Below are 24,790 nucleotides of genomic sequence, written 5' to 3'. Positions count from 1 at the left end.
CAATAAAAAGCAAAATCAGAAAAAATCCTAATTTTATAAAATTCCTGCATAACCCTAAAATATCAATTTCTGAAACTTCTTTGATTATATATATATCTGTATACATAAAATTCAAAATATAGTTGATAGTTACTTACCTTGGCTACTAATTGAAAACCACAAACCCGTTCAATTCGCCTCTAAACTCTGTCTAAGCCATTTCCCTCCAAACACTGCCGAAACTCAAAAACTCTTCGGCTAGGACTTAGATATATGTATAAGGATGCTATGGTTTCAATTTCGAGTGATTCGGACGGTCGAATCTCCGTAAATCAAAGAAACGGTGGAGAAACGGTTCAGGAACGATAAAAATGACGAAGAGGCGAGGAAGATAAGAAAAAAAAACAAAAAAAAGAAGAAGACGCTGGAATAGGAAGAAGAAGTTGGGATTTATAACCAACTTTTGGCAAATATCTATTTTGATCCTCCATCTTTATATAATCTTTTAATAACGACCCTAAACTTTTAATTTACACATAAACCCATCAAATTAACTCCAAAATTTTTCTACAGTATCAAATAAAAATCACACACCTAATAATTATAATATATATTACTATCAAGGCACGGACGTGACAATTCTCCCCACCTTAAGAAATTTCGTCCTCAAAATTCACGTTCTTTAATCTAAATTTTCTTCCTCAAATAATCTCCAATATCACAAAATTATTTCACATCATCAAAATTCCTCATAATCATCATAAAACCACAAATTCTAATGTTTCCTTCCATTAACTTCATCATTTCTCCATAAACTTCATCATTTATCCATATCCACATCACTGTAACAATTATTCTTACATAACTCTTAGTAACTCTCAATTTCAACCTAGTTAATTCCATAACCATAATCCACATTAAAACTTCAAATATCATTCATATCTTTCTAACATACATCAAATCTCACTTTAATAAATTTAAATCACAATTGATTCCAGCAATTGCATATATATCAAATATATTTCACCTATCTCCAAGTTCTATAGACTTAAAAAAAAATCACGTTTGAACCACTAATATGTACGATATTATATTTTTCTTAAACTTCAAATAATTCGAATCAATAATTTTTCACTCCAATAATGATTTATATTATAATCTTCAATCATTATCACCAATCAAATATAAACCTCATTATGATGATACAATTTCCTATCAATACGAATCAATTCCTAAAATCTTAATATCAACATCACTCTTATAATTCTCCATTTAACTCCTCAAAATCAATTAAGCTAACATGCTATTTTTTTTCTCACCACTATGTATATCATTTATCAATCTAAAGAAACTTCAATCTTTTCTCCAAACTATATAACCAAGGAAGATCGAGTACCTAAATTACGATAATCAATGTTTTTTTTTCTGTCTTCTCCAAATTCCAAATAATATCTTTACACCCATAAAAGTCAATAAATCTATAATATCATTCGATTTTCTTATTTGACCTATAAACACTCAATTTGATCCTTATATAAACTTAAACTATAATCACACAAATTTCAACTAAAAATTTCCTCTTATATCATATTTATCTCTTAATTTCCTACCTCAAACTGTGCTTAAGATCAGAAAAATTTGTCCTCAAAATTCATATCTTAATTATTTCCTCAAACACTATTTAAGCTTACCAAATTTTCATATTTAATCATCAAATCATGAACTCTAATATATTCTCTCACTTTACTTCTCATTGATCACTAACAATCGGTATCTCTCTAAACATCATTTATATAACTCTCAATAATTCTAAACCTCAACCCAATGAAGTTCACCAATAAAACAGTAATTGAAATTTCAGATCTCATTTATTCAACTTAAGATTCTACAATACACTAAATTCATGTTATAATCTCCCAATTATTAATCAACTTCCAAACCCATTAAATGAAACCTCCATATTTTATCTTTCTCCAACGCATATCTATTATCTTCAATTGATCACTTTATCATTTCTTCAATTTCCTATATTCCTAAGAAGACCAACTTATCATGTAAACCAGTAGCAATGTCTCTCAAATAAAGAGAAAAATCAAAGCAAAAACCAAATTCTGGTTTAACGCTAAAATGACCAACATATGCCGTTTTCATCATAACTTTTTCATACGGAGTCCGATTAAGGCGATTCAAAAACCCTTGGAAACGTAAGATAATAATAAAGAACTTTCATTCAGGACTCCATGACAGATTCAACTTCTATCTGGTCGAAAAATGCATCATAAGATTAAGATACGGATCTGATTCTCCCGCAACACCTATATAGACAATTCTCTATTATCTCTAGATGTTCATACACCCAATATTTTACTAACCATCAAATCTCATTTCTACCCCTCATTAGCTAGTTACTCAATTCTCGAAAAATTCCAAATTATGTCTTAGCTTTCACCAAATATCCATATTCCTCAATGATTATCGATTATTTCTTAGCTATCACCAAATATCAATATTCCTTAATTACTATCAACCTTAGGTCCGAAGAATTTAACCTAGAGCTCTGATACCAAACTGTCACACCCGACCCTAGACGACCTCAATCGGCATCGAGCGTGAAATAGAAAGATTGTAATCAACACTTAGGAGTCTCCAATTTATCCCAATATCATAATATCATATATATTACAATTGAAATACCAAAGTTCTAACCATAATTCTAACAATAATCAGCCAACGTCCAAACCTCACCTAATCGGTTGGTAACCTTCTCTATATCCTGTACTTTATCACCTAAAAACATTAAAACATTTAAAAACGTGAGACAAAAATCTCAGTAAAAAATTATCAACTATAAAAACCAACTTTACTTAACATAGCTACATATATACCTTTAGAAAAGGATTTAATCAAAACATTATTAAATATACTCAAAACCAAAGTCCATAATATAGTCAAAGTAGTAAACCAAAAACCATTTATATATAATCTTGTATCGACTCTTGAGTTCAAAACCTTATTAAATAGTATAATCAAATAAGCGTTTTATCAAACCCAAATCGTAATCAATAAAACGTAAAACCTTATAGCAAAATCAATCATAACGGAAAACATAATCCAAATGAACTTAAAATATTGTATCCATCCTCGAGTTTCTCCCCTTAAGTATCAATCCATAACCACATATATAGTCGAGACGTCTCTTAACATTGCCTATCCCATATGGTCTTACCCGACACTTCTTTGCCATACCCAATAGGTCTTTCAAACTGTGTACACAGGCCATGTCCCTCACTGAACATGGTCTTCAAATATGGAACCACCGATCCGGATAGCTCTCGATGGATATAAAATCATAAAATCATAAAATCATAACGTGCTCAAATATCCTTTCACAATCAAATTCCAAACTATTTCATAACCAAAAATCATTTGGCTTCAATTAGCCCTTTTGTATGATAAAAATCATATTTGGACTTCAATCCAAAATAATAACAATAATAACCGCAACAGATTTCTCAATCCAAACACAATTCGTAAGAAATCATCAAATTCATTTTGTTCAATATAGATATATATTGAAACCCAAAACATATATGTATATATGTAAATCAACCAAATTAAGCCTTAAATCAACATAATCAAGTAAAATCCAAAATTCACATAGAAGCATAGTGAATAGCTTCATTTGAACCATAATTTCACAATAAAAAGCAAAATCAGAAAAAATCCTAATTTTATAAAATTCCTGCATAACCCTAAAATATCAATTTCTGAAACTTCTTTGATTATATATATATCTGTATACATAAAATTCAAAATATAGTTGATAGTTACTTACCTTGGCTACTAATTGAAAACCACAAACCCGTTCAATTCGCCTCTAAACTCTGTCTAAGCCATTTCCCTCCAAACACTACCGAAACTCAAAAACTCTTCGGATAAGACTTAGATATATGTATAAGGATGCTATGGTTTCAATTTCGAGTGATTCGGACGGTCGAATCTCCGTAAATCAAAGAAACGGTGGAGAAACGGTTCAGGAACGATAAAAATGACGAAGAGGCGAGGAAGATAAGAAACAAAAAAGAAAAGAAAGAAGAAGACGCTGGAATAGGAAGAAGAAGTTAGGATTTATATCCAACTTTTGGCAAATATCTATTTTGATCCTCCATCTTTATATAATCTTTAATAACTACCCTAAACTTTTAATTTACACATAAACCCATCAAATTAACTTCAAACTTTTTCTACAGTATCAAATAAAAATCACACACCTAATAATTATAATATATATTACTATCAAGGCACGGACGTGACAATATATGTTCTAACATTTGTTTAAAAAAATATATAGTTTGTGTTCTAAAAATTAAGTATAATGTTCTAAAAAAATCAGTAGATATTTCGATCGTTTTTTCACTTGTTCTATAATATAATTTATAACTCATGTTCGAAAAAACATAACGTATGTTCTAAAAAATATGTCGTACGTTCTAACTTCATAGTTCGTGTTTTAAAAGTTAAAATATATGTTATAACGTATGTTTTAAAAAATATATAGTTTGTGTTCTAAAAATTAAGTATAATGTTCTAAAAAATCAGTAGATATCTGGATCGTTTTTTCATTTGTTCTATAATATAATTTATAACTCATGTTCGAAAAAACATAACACATGTTCTTAAAAACATAACGTATATTCTAAAAAATATGTCGTATATTCTAAACTTCATAGTTCGTGTTTTAAAAGTTAAAATATATGTCCTAACGTATGTTTTAAAAAATATATTTTCCTATATAACATAAATTACAAAAATATAAAGGAATTAAATAAATAAGAAATTAGAGCATGTTCTTGGATTTTTTTTATTAATAATTCATTATTATGCACATTTCTCTTTTTTTCTATTAATAATTCATTATTATGCACATTTCCTTTTTTCTATTAATAATTCATTATTATGCATATTTAATCGATATTAATAAGTGCATGCGTCAAATATTAAACAAAAAAAACAATAGAAGCTAAAAGGGAGATGGTATATTAATCAGCGCGCGAAATAATATACAAAAAGAGCAATTGGCTCAGTGGTAAACAACATGGAGTGTGGGTGAACAGGTCCTAGGTTTGATGAACCCCCTAATAAGCAGCAACATTTTTTCTTAATTTTCCTATTCAAAACTACGTAGTTTTGGGTGGTTCTCACCTAAGGTGAGTTCTCACTTAGGGGAGGGTTCTCACTTGATCCCTCCCATATATATATAGGTAGGCTTATATGAGTTGTGCTTGAGATTTGATTTTTAAGCTCGAGCCCGTCTAAATTAATAGTGGGTTGGACTGAGCTTGGACTGAAGATTTTTACCTATAAACCCGATGGGCCCGGTCCATGGACAAATCCATTTCCAATGAAGATATACAAAAGGGCAGTGGTAAATACCCATTTTTGTCCGAGCAATTTTTAAATTTTTAATAAAATATGCTTGGATTTTCAAAAGACTACTAAAATATTCGGAATATGTGATTCTATCTCGGATATAATTAATTGAAAAAATTATATTTATATTGGGGGTAATTTAAATTTTGCATTTTTAGCTTAGGTTATAATTTTACTCTATAGTTAAATTTATTTAATTAAATTCATCTTTCAACAAAATAAAATGTAATAAAAGTAAGCAATAATATCAAAACAAATTATAACAAAAGCAGAAAAAGAAAAAGAAAAGTAATAAGAAATAGTAAAAAATCAAGGTTAAATATGAGCTATTTTTCAGCAATCACGTCCAGAAATTTTGGCGATGAAATTGAACCATGAATCAGTGAAATTTTGGACGACCAGCATGAAGTTCTAAAAGTTTAAGATGTTAGCTTTCCAGAATGTAAAAAACAAAGTAAAATGGAGCTGTATTGAAGCCTATGAAAATTTTCAAAGTTCACTGGTGCTGAAAAAGGGACGAAAAATCAGCCGTCATTCAAATTCGTTTTTCATGGCTTTCAACTCTATTTTTTTTAGCTCCAAATTCACCAATGATCTTCCCTTAACTAATGAGGACATCATGGAGGAGATTTTAAGGATTGTTTTAAGGTAATTAGCTACTCAAAAAACTATAAATAAAGTTTGGATCATTCATTCTAAACCCCAAAAACACACAACAAAATCAACAACAACAATTTTTATCAAAATCAATCTTATTTTGGATCGATTGAACACATATTATAAACTTTTTGTCTCTCAAATTCGTCATTTTAGCTTCAATTTAGTCAATCCTAGCCTATTTTTACAAATCAAATTCTCAAATTATTCAACAAAGCTTCCAAATTTCAGAAACTTCAACTCCTAAATTCTTTTTTTTTTTTTTGATGAATCAACTCCTAATTTCTCTTAGTTTACTCAACCAAATTTCAATTCATTTTTTGTTACCTCTTAGTTTAATCATTACCAATATTTTTCAATAATCAATTCAAGCTCTCTTAGGCCAGATTAAAATATACCATTGTCATATTCCTGAAAGCTTCAAGCAATTTTTCATGAAACCAAGATTCTTGAAACCCCATTTTCGAGTCATTCTTAGTTAAACACTCGTTCTAAATCATGTTTAGAAACTTTTTATTGATTCCTATCAAATAAAAAGACCCAGAAATAAGCTTTTGAATTTTTTATTATTGAAAATTCATCAAACAACTTTTCTGGAGAGCCGTTTTCTAAAACAGAAAATTTCACATTCATTAAATATAAAATTTCTGTTTTGATCCCTGAACTTTTTAAGTCGCTCCAAATTTGCTCAGAATTATCCAAACAACGCGACGATCTCTGAGACGAGTTCCCGAAGTTCCACTCCTCATTTTTATGCATCCAACAACATCAACACGATCGTTAATTTCATTTAACCCCGTACATATTGTTTTTACAATTTATTTATATTTCTAGGTTTAAAGTATTATTTCTAAGTTGTAATTTTCATGATTTATACTCATATTTCTAATCCAAAAACATTGAAAAAATTATGAAATCTATAAAAATATAAAAGAAAAATTAAAAAATTTAGATCTCTGTGTTGCTTTTATTGCTTTTATTTTCGATACCATATTTTAAAGAATTGTTTTCCGACCGATCTATCAAGCAACGTGGGGACCTAAGACCATTGTTTTTATTTTCAGTTATTATAACGGTCGCCAATCACTTTTCGTTTAGAATTAAAGTTTTAGGCACATTTATTTTATTCAATCATCATTTTACCATTTGAGAACTAGCTTCTCTGACACGTCATCATTATTTTTACCACTTCTTAACCACACACTCACACATCAAGATTGAAAATTGAGATATTTCGAAAATATTACCAACAATTTCTGGAACCAATTTATCGCATTTTGGTATATATCGATCTAAACATTTGGTGAAATCCAGACTGTAATTTATTGGAATTAGCATATAATTTTAACTTATTTTTTGATATATATATTCTAAATATAGAATTGGATTCGTTTTGATTCGAATCGTAATTTATTAATTAAGATCAAATCTTATTTAATCAAAATTAATATTTTTTTGATTAAAAAAAAAGATCAAATCTTATTTAATCAAATTAATATTTTTTTTGGATCAATCAAACTAATATTTAAAATTAATAAAAGAAAATTGCAAACAAATGTCTAGAATGTTTAGTTGCAGGAGTTAGACAATGCCAAAAGCCACTTTCACCACAACAATAGGCTTAAGTTCCATTAAGATTTGTATTTCTTCTCTTCTATCCTAATCAAGTGAGATGGAGGTTAAACATAACAAAACAGATTTATATTTAGTTCATCTTCTGCATTGATTACACTTTTTATTTTCCCAACTGGCAAATTTCCTTTAGCTCCCTGAATTTCTATTTCTATTTGTTCGCCCTAATTGTTCAGTTTTTCCGTGATAATTCGACATGCACTGTTATTTTGAACTTAAAACTTTAATTAAATGCATCTACAAAATGTCATATTTTGAGGTTGTTTTTGTTATTTACCAACTTAAAAACAACCTAACTGACCCATCTTCTTAAAAATCTTCGCTGTTGATTGCATCTTCTCCCCCATCTCTATCATTTCTAGATTATAACATAATCCCAACCCTAAAAAATATTCTGTCTTCTTCTTTAGGGTGTTCAAAAGAGTGACAGCTGATGTGGTATTCAGTTTGACAACTTTTAAAGAGTGCATAATATTGGTATTCAGTTTGGCAACTTTTAAAGAGTGCATAATATTGGAGTGATGATTAGTGTAAAAAAAGTTGCCAACAACAACCTTATTATTTTATTAAGGTTGCCAAACATTTTTTAATATAAAAAAAATTGATTTACTTGAATACTATTTGTTCACATTTGATGACTTTCTCTCTCATTTCACTATTGGTTGATAATATTTATAATTAAATAAATTATATATTAAGCAATGATTTGTGGGGTCATTGTGACCATTTTTAAAGTTGCTTTACTATTGAAGAATTTTTAAATAGGCCTAATACACAAATAACCCCATGAACTTGTCCAAATGTTGCAACTGCCCCCTGAACTTTCAATTGTAACAACTTACCCCTCACACTTGTCTAATTGTAAAACATAACCCCTCAAACTTGTCCAATTGTAAAACATAACACCCCAAATTGCTGAGATGGACTGCAATTGAAGAAACACGTGAAATACAAAAGTTGCAACACTTGTGGAGTGTGATAATCAGATCTTTGGTGTGATACGAATCCGGAGAAATGTTTTTACGGTTGCTTCAAGTACGGGGTAAAAAAATTCCCAATTTGGGGTTATGTTTTACCATTGGACAAGTTTATAAGGGGTAAGTTGTTACAATTAAAAGTTGGAGAGGGCAGTTGCAACATTTAGACAAGTTCAGGGAGTTATTTGTGTATTAAGCCTTTTAAATAAAAGTTGCCAAGAGTGATATAGATTACTAAATTAATAAAATATTATATTTTAGTATTATGTGTTAATTTTTACACTCTTTGAAACAACCTCTATTGGAGATGCTCTTAGCTCAACATCCAACAAGATAACTAATGGCAGAAATCTCAGAAAAAATCAAAGATCACAAATTTTCAAGTATTATCTTCAAATAATTTAGGAGAAATTATATATATATCAAGTTAAAATAATTCATCATTAACACAATTTATTTCCCACTGATAGAGTGAGAGTTATTGGAAAAGTATTACCTTATATTGTAATTCCTTGCAGTTAATCACCTACTAATTCTTTAGAGTGTCAATTTGTGACTATTTTAAAGATAAAAAAGTATAAGACTGCTAATTTTTTATATGATTAACGGAGAACCCTTGCTTAACCCAACTCATTTGAATATATTGTTACGTTTTTGAAATGTTTATCATAGAAGAAATTAAAGTTGCATATGTGAAAGAAATAATCAATAATTACTGAAACACTTCACTTAGCCTTTGTTTGGGAGTTTGGAGGTTAATGGAGGGGAGAGTTAAAGGAAGTAATGGAAAGGGAAGGGAAGTGATGGAATGGAAAGTTAACAATTAACCTTGTTTGGGAGTTTATAGGATGTAAATGAGGTTAAATGTTTAACCTTGTTTGGGAGTTTAAATATGGAGGGGGAGGAAGGTTAAATTTACTCTGAAATTTTAAAAAAAGTTTACGTTACTCCCATTAACCCCAAATTTGGAGGTTAGAGTTTGGAGGTTAGAGGAAGTAAACATTTGACCCCATTAACCTCCATTTACTCTCAAAAAATAACTCTCAAACAAGGTTAACTCAATACTTAACCTTCCATTACTCCCATTAACCTCCTCCCAAACAAAGGCTTAATATAGAACCTGAAAGGCTAAAATTATATGAGAAAGATAAATCTGTATATATATATTTCCATTACAAAAATTCCCAAGGTAAGGCAACATAAAGAAGATCTTTATTCATAATATCTAATCATTAGTTGCCTCAACAACTGTCTAATAAAACCATCAATCAATAAACTTATGCAACGTAATTCTTGTTGCATGATCTGGAACAAGTATTTGCGCAACTTTCCACTTCATCAAGATCTGGCAAAACATAACATAAAAATCAAAACCAACATTTAACATCTTATAAGAATATAAACAGGGAGAAACAGAATGGGAGTTTACGTACGAAGATTATCTTTGGTCATAATATTGGAACAGAGAGAAGTAGCACAACCAATGGTGCAATAACGAGCAGGTGTGTTTTGTGTAGTAGCACCTGAAGTCTGAATGATACATCTAGCTAAGCATGCAGCAGGGCAAATAGGAGTCCACGATGGAGCGAAACATGCAGCTACACAATTGTCCATGCACTTATTAAAACCCTTTGCTTTGGCTTTTCCTGAAAATAGCCCAACAATCATCACACATACTACAACATATGACAAACATTTCCTTTCCATCGTTTATTTTTCTACTTCTTTTTTATACAATACAAAGTTGTGAAGAAGATTGGAGCGAATGAGTTTTATATATACAAGGAGAAGAAAATTACTGATGTACCCATTAATGAAAATTAAATGAAATACATTGAATTGAATTATGGAATCAGAAGTGCATATAAAAGGAACATTTTATTTGTATCCAGCATTGAGTTTGATTATTTAATTAATTGCCATTTATATTAATGTGATTAAGAATATACACTGAATAGAAACATCAACTGCTTAAGTTGGAATAATGAAACTTACGACCTTTCTTTTTACTTGAATATTTATTTTGCAAATTTTAGTGGATGTGTTGGGGTAATTTAATTTTTATATTTATAACCTATGAATAGTGTTTAGCAAAATAAAAATAAAAATAAATAGAAAAAAGAATATCAAAATATATATATAAAAACAGAAACCCTACCAAAAAAAGAAAAAAGAAAAAGAGAAAAAGAAAAGAAAGAGTCAAAATATATGTGGAAGTATCAGTAGATTTTTATCGAACACTACCAAAACTTCAACTGTAAAATTAGGCATCTATTCGAATATATATTGATTCGATTCTAAGACCGTTTGGAAGTTCAAGACCTTAACTTTCAAACGACATCTTATGGATATCAAACACAGGGCCGGCCCTGGGCATAGGCCCGGGGTGCGCCGGCTTAGGGCCCAAGGCCGGAAGGGGGCCCAAATGTTTTTTAGGTTTGTAAATAAATTGCATATGTTTTAAATATTATAAATAAATTCAAATTAGCATAATGATAATGCATTGTCTTTCCACTATAGACGGTGTGGGTTCAATTCTCATTTTTGTCATTATTTTGATATTTTTTTGATGTATTTTTAATATATAAATGCCATTTTTAATATATAAATGTCATGGATAGTCAAGAGTAAGAAGACAAATTTCATTTTATTACCTCATTTTAGAATAACTATTTTTAATTTGATTAAATTTAAAAATTAAAAAAAATAATTCATTTTATTACCTTGATTAAATTTTGAAAATTAAAAAATGATATGAATAAAAATCAATGGGTTAAGGTGAAAAATTACTCATAACGTTTCGAGTGAGGAGCAATTTTACCCCTAACGTTGGTAGCCAAGAGCAAATTTACCCATAACGTTAATAATTTAGGTCAATTTCAGACACAATTATAAAACACAGATGTTTTTGTCTCTCATTTTGCACCGATTGCATATCAATTCGTTCTAAAAAAGATTTCATGTGTTTTGTAATTTAATAATAGAACTGAAGATTAATATTTAAAAATTCGGTGAATTTTTTGATTTTTTTTTGTCCAATTCGTACAAAAGACAGTATATTTTTTTATATTTTTTTACATCCCAACATATGTTTGTTATTTGTTACTATAAAATAACATATGTGTGAAATGTAGATGACAAGATTCATGATCGAGAAGACAGTTTGATGAAATATTTATCAAATTAACCCAATTTATTGATGTTAGGGGTAAAATTGCTTCTGACTTCCAACGTTAGGGGTAAAATTGCACCATTTTAGATATTAGGAGTAAAATTGTTCCTGATCCAAAACGTTAGGGATATTTTTGTACCTTAACCCAAAATCAATTAGTAAATTTTATATTAAAGGGGCCCTTGCTACTTGTTTTGCCTAGGGCCCCTAAATTGTCAGGATCGACCCTGAATCAAACAGATTCGTATTGAAGCTAGAAGACCCTATCAAAGATACCTAGAGTTTAACAAACATGCCATGATCGAATTTGATGCTTGGTTAAAAGTAATTGGTTGCTCAAAAAGCTATAAATATATCTCAGTTCTTTCACTCCAAACAAATCAACAAAATCAACCAACAAATCAATCAACAAAACCAATTATCAAATAAATCTATCAAATCTCGGATCATATTATCAATCTTTAGTCTCTCAAATTCGTCCTTTTATCTCTAATTTGATCAATCTTAGCTTACTTTTTCAAATCAAGCTCTCAAAGCTTTCAAAATTTTCATGAAATTCAATCTTTAAATTCTCTTAGTTTACTCAACCAAATCTCAATCCGATTTTTGCTACATCTTAGTTTAATCGTTACCCAACAATGCCTAGCCATCAATTCAAGCGGTCTTAGTCTAGATCGAAAATAATCATTATCATCTTCCTTACAAGCTTTTAAGCAATTTTTGTGAAACTAAAGATCATTGAAACCCCATTTTCGAGTCACTCTTAGTTTACACCCTCATTCCAAATCACATTTAGAAACTTTTTATTGATTCCAATCGATTAAAAAGATCCAGAAACAATCTTTTGAAATTTTTATTCTAGAAGATTCATCAAACAATGTTTCTGGAGAGCCATTTTCTAAAAATTATTTCGAGCTCGTTACTGCATCATTTCATCCCATGTTAAATTTTAATCTTTTTAGTTACATCAAATATCAAAATCTCAGTTTTTATTTCATGAAAACGGCCTACTGTAGCCTTCAAAATCATCCTTGAAGTAGTCTCCACAAAACAGAGTCAAGCTTTTGATTCTCAACCATCAAACAATCATTCTGTTAGAGCTATTTTCTATAAATTATTCCGAGTTCTTCACTCAACCTTTTCCCGAGATTACACTTCCAAACTCTTCTATTACATATGGACTTTAAATCTGATCTTTCGTTTCGCTCAAATCTGATTTCTACAGCCTTAGAAATCAAGCTCCAAAATCCCATGGAATCATCCCAAAACTCAGAAATTGCTGCTCCTATTTAATCAAATAGCAAAGTGCTGATACAATCGTGAACTTTTTAAGTCACTCCAGATTCATCCAGAATTATCTGAAACAACGCAACGATTTCCAATCCGAGTTCCACGATCCCTCCAATGACATCAACAAGTTTTTTTTTATTTTTATGTAATCTCATACATACGGTATGGTGAACCCAAGGTAAATTTTTGTTGTGCTATTTTTATTAGCGATGATATGTGTGGTTTAAGCCAGTTTTAGTTATTTTAGTTTTACCTTTTTGGTTATTTATTTTGTATTAAACATTAAATATTATGTTTTAGTAATGAGTTGTAGCCATTTTCATTAGATTTCACTGGATTTCATCGGCTTTCATTTATTTTTTAGGAGATGAAATTTCAATTGCCTGAAATTAATTGATGTTTTATCTTATTGAACGCATTTGAAACCCAAGTAATTTTTTTTATTAGTGATTCTAAAATATGTATTCATAATTATTGGATGATGTTCGTGTTTTACATGAGATCTTATGAAATAAAGATCTTTGTGATTTAAAATAAAATAAAATTTGTTGCATTTATTTACCTATTTCGTCGTTTTATTATTGGCGAGTCATGGTTTTCTAGACACATGTGATGTAGAGCTGGGTACTCCGTTACTATATTATTCTTGCTTTATGTGGAGATAAAATCTTACTTCCATATCATTGTAAATTGGCATTAGGTGTTGTCCATTCTGTCGAAATCTGATTTCAGTTTCTTCTTTTGTCTGGTCGATTTATAAGTTATCTTTGATTGCTTGTAAGAAGTTTGTGAATATGTAGTTCGTTGGAATGAGCATTCTGATGATGTTGGAGTTGATGAATTCATTTTCTTCAGTCCTGCTAGTATCCGTGTGATGTATGAATATCACAATTTCTTTCATTTTATGTCTTTCTAGCTTTTTTGAAATTGTTGTTTCTGGAGATATTTTTAATCTATGTATTATGAATTGGACTCAAGTAGAAGAAAGCTGATTGTCTTTGGAATGCAGTGATTGATATTGGAATCTAGAGATCGAAGTTGAAAATGTTTTGTACAATTTTGATCGAAGGTTTAAATGGAGATAAGATTTTGTTATTTAAGGAATATGTGATTAATTTTCATAGTAACAGCTAATTATAATTTGATTTTTTAGGAAATGTTCGAAAATAATATTTTAGAAATATACGTTTTGGTTTAATGGTATTTTTCAACCAATTCACGTGTTTGGTATTTTAAAAATAAAAATGTTACTTTATGATATTTAGGTAAATTCCAAAAAATTATTCATCTAAATCAAAAAGTCCTTAATTTATCAATTTCAATAACAACCTTGAAAAGTAAAATAAAAAGTAACAACAGAGTTGACAAATTTAGTAGCACTGGGATATGAGAGTCCACTTCGTACATAAAACTAAGATACGTCTAGACTAGTCGTTTAAGGTACACTTATTTCTCCAGATATCTGAACTTTTAAATATGGATGAAATCTTTATTGAAATATGTAGCTCTGTAGGGGAAGATTAATTTTCCGTCCATCAATAGCTCTTTCTACATGATTGTGAGCAACCTTTGGCGCAACCTTCCACTTTATCCAAATCTGAAAAAACACATAATTAAATATAAGTTTAGATCCGTGGAGCAATAAAAAAATTCACCCAAAAAAACGAGATATTCTACACTGGTTTCGGACTGTTTAGATCGGGGGAGAAAATTATGAAAATTATATTTAGGGACAGAAGATCCAGTCGCTAAATATAAAACATTGGGTCTGTGCTTAAATAATTTTTCAAATCTGAGACAAATTGGACATGGCTCGAAGGATATTTCATAACTGAATTTTAATCCCAAAAAAGAACATGTATTTCTTACTAAACTATTTGTCCGTTGGTCCCGATTATTTGGTTATAATTCCATCACTTGTGCGGGATCATAGTAGAAATTTTGAAAAAGAAAGCAATGAATTAATGGAGATATAGGAAAGAAAAAGAGGAGAAAGGGAGAAATATTTACGATAGTTGTCTTTGGTGATAAATTTGGAGCAGAGAGTGGAGGCACAACCAGAGGTGCAAAAGCGTTGGCTATCAGTAGCAGTGGTTTGTCCAGCTACCCAGATTGTGCACTTAATAGTACAAACTGCAGGGCAAGCAGCTGACCATGGCGGAATAATACATTGAAGTAAACAAGTCTCCATGCATTTTTCAAAATTCTTTGCTTCTGATTCCCCAAATAGTGACCCAATCGGCACTACCATAACCACAAATGTAGCCATTTTGTTCTCCATCTTTTTCCTCTGCAACTACAAAAATCCTTAGAGGATTGAAGTTTGCAGGTAGTTTTGGATGCATGACATGGTTTGAATTACTTATATTTATACATGGCAGTGTTCATGCATATGAGTATATATATGTGGAAATAATGTTTATATGCTATTTGAAATATAAGTGATTTTGCTGAGTTCATCTTACCTTATATTGCTGTTTTCTTATAATTGAGTAGTAGGTGAACCCTCACCTGGCATTATAATAATAATAATAAATCCATGGCAAATTTATTTATCATTTCTCAATCTCTCTTTTCATTAGAATTGTTGATGGCCTAAAAATATTAAACCCAAGCCTGCTTAACCCAACCCAATGTTAAGTTAGGTGGATTCGGGTTCGGATTGGGCTCAGCCGAATAATCCTCAATTAGTAACGTGCTAATTCGCACCATAAATATTGATTCTCAAGATTAGTTTAGGTAGGTTAAGGGAATTTTGGTCTTGTATCAAAATACCTCAAATCTTGAATGATCCGAAATGTAAAATCGCTAAGCGTAAAATTTTATGTTTAATAATATAAATAAATACTACAATATTAATTGAATGTAAGTAATTAAATGATAAGTGCTTATGGATTTTCTTTTTGGCAAAATTAGAATTGTGAATGTGGCCATTATAAAATTGCAGAAATTTACTTGACACCGTTAATAGAGGAATTATAGGGCCACGAGATGTTGTATGTCAAATTGAGGTTTTTTGACATGAGTTGTTTACATCAACAATAAAAAAAAAATATATGCATCTTTTGTTTATAACATATGTCAAAAAATTGTATACGGAGTCCTTCATTTGACATGAATAGTTTTCTAGTGCTTATAAATTCAAGTACTTAATGAGACCAATGTGTTAAGGGGTATTTTTTTATCAATTATTATGGATAATACTATGCTGTCCCCCCCCCCCCCCCCCCCCCAACCTTTTTTTTATCTCCTTTATGTTCGGTCTTATTCGATAACCCTTTTCAACACTTAAAATTAATATATCAAGTGCTTATTGAGTTTAATTTTGTTTGATAACACAACTTAAATATTTGAGTTAAGCCACATAATCACTTATTCTGGTAAGTAAAAAGATTTAACTTAAATTTTAAATTGAATATTATTCACTAATATTTTTTAAATTCAATACTTATTTTTAGTATTTATCAAACACTTATATCATTTAATACGTTCAACATTTATAATATTCAGTATTTATTTTTTCAGCATTTAATTAAGTTTTATCAGGCAACACCTTCCTCCCGCCAAACAAAATTATTTAAGGATAAAGATTAAATTTGACCCTAACATTTTTAAATATGTGCAAATTGGCTTGTTTGATAACCCACTTAATGACTTAATTTAAAATATTAAGCACTTATTTAATTTAAATGCGTTTGATAACAATTATTTCTCTACCACTTAAATTAGTAAATTAAGTTAAAAAACACTTATTTTTGTAAGTCAAAATATTTAACTTAACATTTTAAGTTAAATATTATCAACTAATATTTTTATAATAATTATATCACTCAATATTTTCGGCACTTATAATATTCAGCACTTAAAATTCAGTACTTATTTTTTCAGCACTTAATTTTCAGTTTTATCAATTAATATTTTAAATTAAGTCATTAAGTGGGTTATCAAAGAAGCCAGTTTGCATATTTTTAAAAATGTTAGGGTCAAATTTAATCTTTATCCTTAAATAATTTTGTTTGGCGGGAGGAAGTTGTTGCTTGATAAAACTTAATTAAGTGCTAAAAAAATAAGTACTGAATATTATAAATGCTGAAAGTATTAAATGATATAAGTGTTTGATAAATACTAAAAATAAGTACTGAATTTAAAAAATATTAGTGAATAATGTTCAATTTAAAATTTAAGTTAAATCTTTTGACTCACCAGAATAAGTGATTATGTGGCTTAGCTTAATGTCTGAAATGTCGCAAATTTAATACTAATGTTTACAAATTAGATCAATTTTAGTCATACGTTACTGAAAATTTAAAAAAGTTTGACTTGATTGATAGTTAATGTCCAATCATAAATCTTATCTCTCACACACCTCACATCCAAATGTCTTTTGGGTTTACAGCGTGTACAACACACCATGTGTTTTTGTTCCACCAATTAATGTGGTTGTCAGGACTCGAAAGCCCTCGGTCGTTTGCTCCAAGAGGCTCTAATACCATGTCATTGAACCAATTGAACTAAAAGCTCAATCTGATAGTTAAGACCTAATCATAGATCTTATTTTTGACAGTTATTTGTAACTATATTAGTGACACAGTAAGCATTTGAGACAGTTTGATATTTTTTTTTAATTAACTTATATGTGGCTAACTAAGTTGTTAGTATTTTAACAAAAAAAAAAAATTGTAACTGTGCCAATAACACATTGAGTATCTTAGACATATTTGATATTTGGAAGATCTGATTAGAGAATTAAATAACAGTAAAATATATATTTTCAAATTTTTAGTAACGTACAGCTAAAATTGATTTTGCTTGGAAACGTTAACGTTTTTAAACCATATTATATGTTAAGATAAAATCTCCACTTCACCAAAAATGTTAACGGTACATTTGGCCCTTGGCTCTTTATTTAAAATAATATATTATATGGTCCACACAAAAAAATTGAGTTTTTATTTTATTTTTTTAGAGCCACAGGGAATGAAACAGAAAATTTGGTAACAACAAATTATCCTCCCTTTATTATTATTAGGTAAAATTGACATTTGAACCCCTAATCAATTTATCTTTTATTCATTAAGTTTATAATGTTTTAAATGGATGCATTAAGTCCTTATCAATTCCTTTTTAACACATTAACCCTTCATCTTTTAAATGAATAAACTAAACCCTTATCAAACTTTTTTTTAACACATTAAGCCATATTTAAGGTGCCAATTAAGGTTGAGCTTACAAGACAAAATCAAATTGATTGTTTGTGTATTATACAAATTGACAAAAATTATGTTGATGTGTCAATAAAATCATACTCTTCAATTGCAAAGCAATCACACGAATAAAAAAGCTCTAAATTTTTTTTAAAAAAAAACCTTTTCGAAGCCTGGATTTTTTTAGTTTTAGTCATATTAATGTCATGATGACAAAAAAAAAAATCATTTTTAACATAAAATTCAGTTAACAAAATATTATTTATTATTCGAAATTTGTATTTTGAACAGTTCAGTACCAACTCACTTGAGCTACTGAAAACCGGAGCGCCGTATATGAAAGTTCTTTCGAACTAATGCCTGACACAACGCAAGACCGCAAGGAGCTTACTTCAAAGCAATCTCTGGAGTTTTCCCTTATCCGAACGGGTCCAATTAACTTTCAAACGACATCTTATGGATATCAAACACAGGGCCGGCCCTGGGCATAGGCCCGGGGTGCGCCGGCCTAGGGCCCAAGGCCGGAAGGGGCCCAAATTTTTTTTAGGTTTGTAAATAAATTGCATATGTTTTAAATAATATAAATAAATTCAAATTAGCATAATGATAATGCATTGTCTTTCCACTATAGACGGTGTGGGTTCAATTCTCATTTTTGTCATTATTTTGATATTTTTTTTGATGTATTTTTAATATATAAATGTCATTTTTAATATATAAATGTCATGGATAGTCAAGAGTAAGAAGACAAATTTCATTTTATTACCTCATTTTAGAATAACTATTTTTAATTTGATTAAATTTAAAAATTAAAAAAAATAATTCATTTTATTACCTTGATTAAATTTTGAAAATTAAAAAATGATATGAATAAAAATCAATGGGTTAATGTGAAAAATTACTCATAACGTTTCGAGTGAGGAGCAATTTTACCCCTAACGTTGGTAGCCAAGAGCAAATTTACCCATAACGTTAATAATTTAGGTCAATTTCAGACACAATTATAAAACACAGATGTTTTTGTCTCTCATTTTGCACCAATTGCATATCAATTCGTTCTAAAAAAGATTTCATGTGTTTTGTAATTTAATAATAGAACTGAAAATTAATATTTAAAAATTCGTTCTAAGACCACTGTTTTTATTTCCAGTTATTGTAACGGTCGCGAATCACTTTTCGTTTAGAATTAAAGTTTTAGGCACATTTATTTTATTAAATCACCATTTTACCATTTGAGAACTAGCTTCTCTGACACGTCATCATTATTTTTACCACTTCTTAACCACACACTCACACATCAAGATTGAAAATTGAGATATTTCGAAAATATTACCAACAATTTCTGGAACCAAAATACCTCAAATCTTGAATGATCCGAAATGTAAAATCGCTAAGCGTAAAATTTTATGTTTAATAATATAAATAAATACTACAATATTAATTGAATGTAAGTAATTAAATGATAAGTGCTTATGGATTTTTTTTTTTGGCAAAATTAGAATTGTGAATGTGGCCATTATAAAATTGCAGAAATTTACTTGACACCGTTAATAGAGGAATTATAGGGCCACGAGATGTTGTATATCAAATTGAGGATTTCTCTATATATTTTTTTTTGACATGAGTTGTTTACATCAACAATAAAAAAAAATATATATGCATCTTTTGTTTATAACATATGTCAAAAAATTGTATACGGAGTCCTTCATTTGACATGAATAGTTTTCTAGTGCTTATAAATTCCCTGGTTAATGACTTAATGAGACTGTAAGACTAAATCAACGATCTAAGATAAAAGTCAACAAAAGATAAATATGGTTGAGATTAAAAATCTAGAAGAGGAAGAGAAGAATACACATTGCTCTCTCCTATAAATAGCACCTGATAGTTGTAGTCTAATTTAACTTTTCTATTATTCTTACTTTCAATTTCTTCTTCTGTAACTTTACCTTTGATTTAGTTAAGACGGTATCAGAGCAATCTTGAATCGTTATCGATTCCTTTCTCGTTTGCGATCATTCTTGATCTCCTCTTTCATTCTTTTTTCTTCTCGATCGACTTCGATCGATTGAATAGCTTCCGCATTTCTTATCTTCCTGAATCAAATCAATTTCGTTGTTCGAGTTCCATGGCTCGCAGGGTTGATGAAACCAGTCCGTTTTATGTTCACCCCAGTGAGAATCCGGCATTAGCTCTCGTTTCTCCGGTGTTAACTGCAAAGAATTACCATTCTTGGTCTAGGAGTATGAGAATGGCGTTAATGTCTAAAAATAAGGTGGATTTCATTGACGGAACTATTACCAGGCCTGAGTCTACCGATTCTAATTTTCCGGTGTGGAGAAGATGTAATCATCTCATTCTTTTCTGGTTTGTTCACTCTGTCTCACCTGCGATTGCCCAGGGGATTTTAGGTCAAGAATCAGCCAAGGTCGTTTGGGACTCCCTCAAGGAGAAATTTTCTCAAGGCGATGTTTTTAGAATTGCTGATTTGCAGGGTGAGATTTATAATGTTGAGCAGGGGGATAAAAGTATCACTGATTATTACACTTTCTTGTGTAATCTCTGGGAAGAATACAAGGATTTAAGGGCCTATCCCTCGTGCGTATGTGATGGGTGTGTTTGCAACGCTCTTAATATAATTAAAGAGAAGCAGGAATCAGATCTTGTTATTTGCTTTCTCAAAGGTCTCAATGAATCCTTTTCCACTATTAAAACTCATATCATGGTTATGGATCCTCTCCCTGCTGCCAACAAGGTCTTCTCAATGGTGTTACAACATGAAAGGCAAATTGCCTTACCTGTAACAACATCTCAGCAAGAATTGGTTGCTTTTGCACAGAAGGGAACTTTTCAATCCAAGAAACAACCAAGAAGATCTTTTAACAATCAATCAAAGAGCAACACTGTATGTACTCATTGCGGATATGTTGGAGGCTACACTGTAGATACTTGCTACAAGAAGCATGGCTATCCCCCAGGATTCAAAAGGAAAGACAGGAATGTCAATGTTAATTTTGCTGACATTGACAATCTTGACCAAGGCGAAGAGGATGTCGTCGTTCATGATTCAACAGATCACAGGGGCAATCTTCTTGCATCTGCTACAAATACTGATAAAGGGTTTACACCAGTTTCAGTACTTAAAATTCATATATCAAGTGCTTATTGGGTTTAATTTTGTTTGATAACACAACTTAAATATTTGAGTTAAGCCACATAATCACTTATTCTGGTAAGTCAAAAGATTTAACTTAAATTTTAAATTGAACATTATTCACTAATATTTTTTAAATTCAGTACTTATTTTTAGTATTTATCAAACACTTATATCATTTAATACGTTCAACATTTATAATATTCAGTACATATTTTTTCAGCACTTAATTAAGTTTTATCAAGCATCACCTTCCTCCCGCTGATGCGGGGCATCTTTCCCTAGGATCGGGTCCGGACGAGGGAAGTCGGAGGAAGAACCAAGTGCGAACAACAAGCGAGTAAAGAGGCCAAAACAATACAACACGGGCGCTCAGACACGCCCCGCGTGTACTTGGACACGCTCTGCGTGTATTTGAGATTGATCCGGAGAAGGTCTGGAAGGTCACATATGCAGAGCTTGGTTTGGGCACGCTCCGCGTGGAAGAAAACACGCCCTGCGTACTTGAGGGTTTGATCCGGAGAAGAGTTCAGCAGCCAAAGTACGCAGGGCGTACTTCTGGGCACGTCCCGCGTATAATGGATACTGATCCAGAGAAGGGCTCATCAGCCAAAGTACGCAGGGCGTACTTTGGGCACGTCCCGTGTACTTTCACTTTTCAGGAACTTGTGCCTTACTCTAGCTTCCTGGTTATTTACACATTTGGTTCCTCAGCTCCTCTCCCACCTTCAAATCAACCCCCTCCACTTACCTTTACCCCATTTACCCTTATCTTTATACTTTAATTAATTATGTAATCTACCCTTTATGTAATTAGGCAATTAGGGTTTGTGAGATGATATAAATTCATCTCTTTCTTGTAATTGTTTTCAACTTTTTATCAATCAAATATAATTCTTCTTCAAGAAGCTTTGTTAAGGTTCTACCTTCAACAATGGGGATTTTATTATTCCTATGGATTTAGTCCATGAAATTGGGATTCACTCCTTCTAGTTTAGCTAGAGAAGAACATCTTTGTTAGTTTACGATTAAAATTAACACGTCACGATTTCAGTGAAATCCACGCTGCATCAGTTGGTATCAGAGACGATCGTTTTCCTTGAACGAAGACTTCTTTCGACAATGATTCAACCGAGTTATTCACAAGCCTCAAAGGAACGTCTTGAAGCCGAGAAATGGAGATGAAGCTCCAATATGCCGAGAAGATGAGAAAGGGATTGGAAACCTTCAAAGCCATGGTGACAAGGCATCATGAGAGTTGGAAGGAGGAATTTCGGGTAGTCAACGAGCTAACGAGGAAGCTTACCGAATCCGTAAAGAGCCTCAAGCAAGAATGCCGAAATAACTCCCAACCCGCCCTAGAAGTTCCTCTTGAAGATCCATCACCAATCTTTTCTCCTTTACACATTGAAGAGGTAAATCCTAAACTTCCAATTTCTTATATTGAAGTTGTGGATGGTCCTATTTCTAGGAAGAGCTTGGATGTTTGTGATATTGTTTATGATGTTGAGGTGGATTTAGATTCTCATTGTGGATTTGTTGATAATGATGTTGTGAATGAGAATGTGAGTTCATGTATGGGTGAGGAGGAAGGAGTGTTTGTAGGTGAGAATATTGGGAAAGCCCATGTAGCAAGTGATGCTCCCCATGTGTTTGATAAAATACCCTTTAGGCATAACTTTACTTGTGTGTGTGAGGAAAGTGGGGGTATTATCCTTGAGGAAGGGGAAAGTGACCTTGGGCTTATTAATCTCTTTGAGGTGCATAGAGATGCAATTAGCTTATGTGTGGAGGTTGATGAGTATGGAGACGGGAGAGATGTTGGTGGTTCTACCATATTGGGTTGTAGTATGTCTTTTGAGTCGGACGGCTTGGCATGTGAATTAGTCGGTTCGAATTGTGAAGAGGAGTGTGAGGAAACGAGAAGTCGTGGGAAAAGACGGATCGTGGATGAAGATGGAAATGAATTTGAATATAACCATGAAGAAGAGGAGTTAGAAGAGGAGATTGATGAAGAGGAGAACCAATCCGAGAATGAGCTAGTAAGACATGAGGAATGTGATTATTGTAAAGGCGAATTCGAGGATGAGGTTGAAGAGAGAGAGCACGCTTCCGTAGATGAGATATGTAAGGATGGTGAACTTTGTCATGGTGCATATGAGTTTGATTATGATGAAGATGGTAGAGTTTACCATGGGGAGGATGAACTGTAACGCCCGTAAAAAAAAATGATGACATTTATCAAATTGATGCATTCACATAGTTGTATTAAAATAAGTTATTATATATATATAAATATATTATATTATAAAATTAAAAATATTAAATATATATATATATATATTTATTTATTATTTATGAAAAATATAAATTTGAGAGAAACTACTCATACCCTACGCTAACTTTTAATCTCCCAGCCGCCGTCTTTTCTTCTCTCTCTATATTTCTGAAATTCCAGATTTTTTTTTTCGACCAAAGAGAATACTTCAAGGTATGAATTTATTTTTAATGTTTGATATTGGAATATTTCATCATCTTCTTTCAAGGAAATCATTAGTTTTCTTTTTGTCTTTAGCTTTGAGGTTCACCATTGTTCTTGGGTTTCTAATAGGATTATTAAATTCATAAACCTCCATTTTTGTTCATTTTCCATTGTAAACATTTAATTTTTAGATTAGACAATTCTACCTATGATTCTAGACTTGTACCTATACATTATATGTAGATTATTTTATAATATTTCATTTTATAAACCTATGTCTACGGTTGAGTGATGGTGAGGATGTGAGTTTATAGTTTAAGAATATATATTATATATATGCATCTATACCATTATTAAGTCTGGGTAACTTTTGCTTTATAGAATTCTAAGTACTAATTATTTTCAATGTAAGACTAATTCATAGCATATTATGTAAGTGACATTCATGTATATATATATATATATAACATTTATGTAGACATATCTGTAAATAACGAGTGAGTATGTAATTATTTTAGGACACGAAGATCAAGCGGAAGATAGATCCGGAGAAAACGCTTAGTTAGATTTTGTTGGTGTTAGAGGTAAATGGTTAATTAAATATATAGTATGTGTTCCTGTTTGTTTGGCTGCTATATTTGACTTGGTGTGATAATTGTTTATTGACTGGATTTATATGATTGACATGTATACTTGATATTTATGATGACTATGATGACGTGAATGAATTGAACTTGACATCGATGGCTGTGAAGACATGAATAGATTTTAGACTTAGACTATTGGGGATATAATGGAAGTTGATTATGGCAC

Source organism: Euphorbia lathyris, chromosome 3 (genome assembly GCF_963576675.1).
Source record: "Euphorbia lathyris chromosome 3, ddEupLath1.1, whole genome shotgun sequence".
Taxonomy (NCBI): Eukaryota; Viridiplantae; Streptophyta; class Magnoliopsida; order Malpighiales; family Euphorbiaceae; genus Euphorbia; species Euphorbia lathyris.
This window is presented reverse-complemented; position numbering follows the sequence as displayed.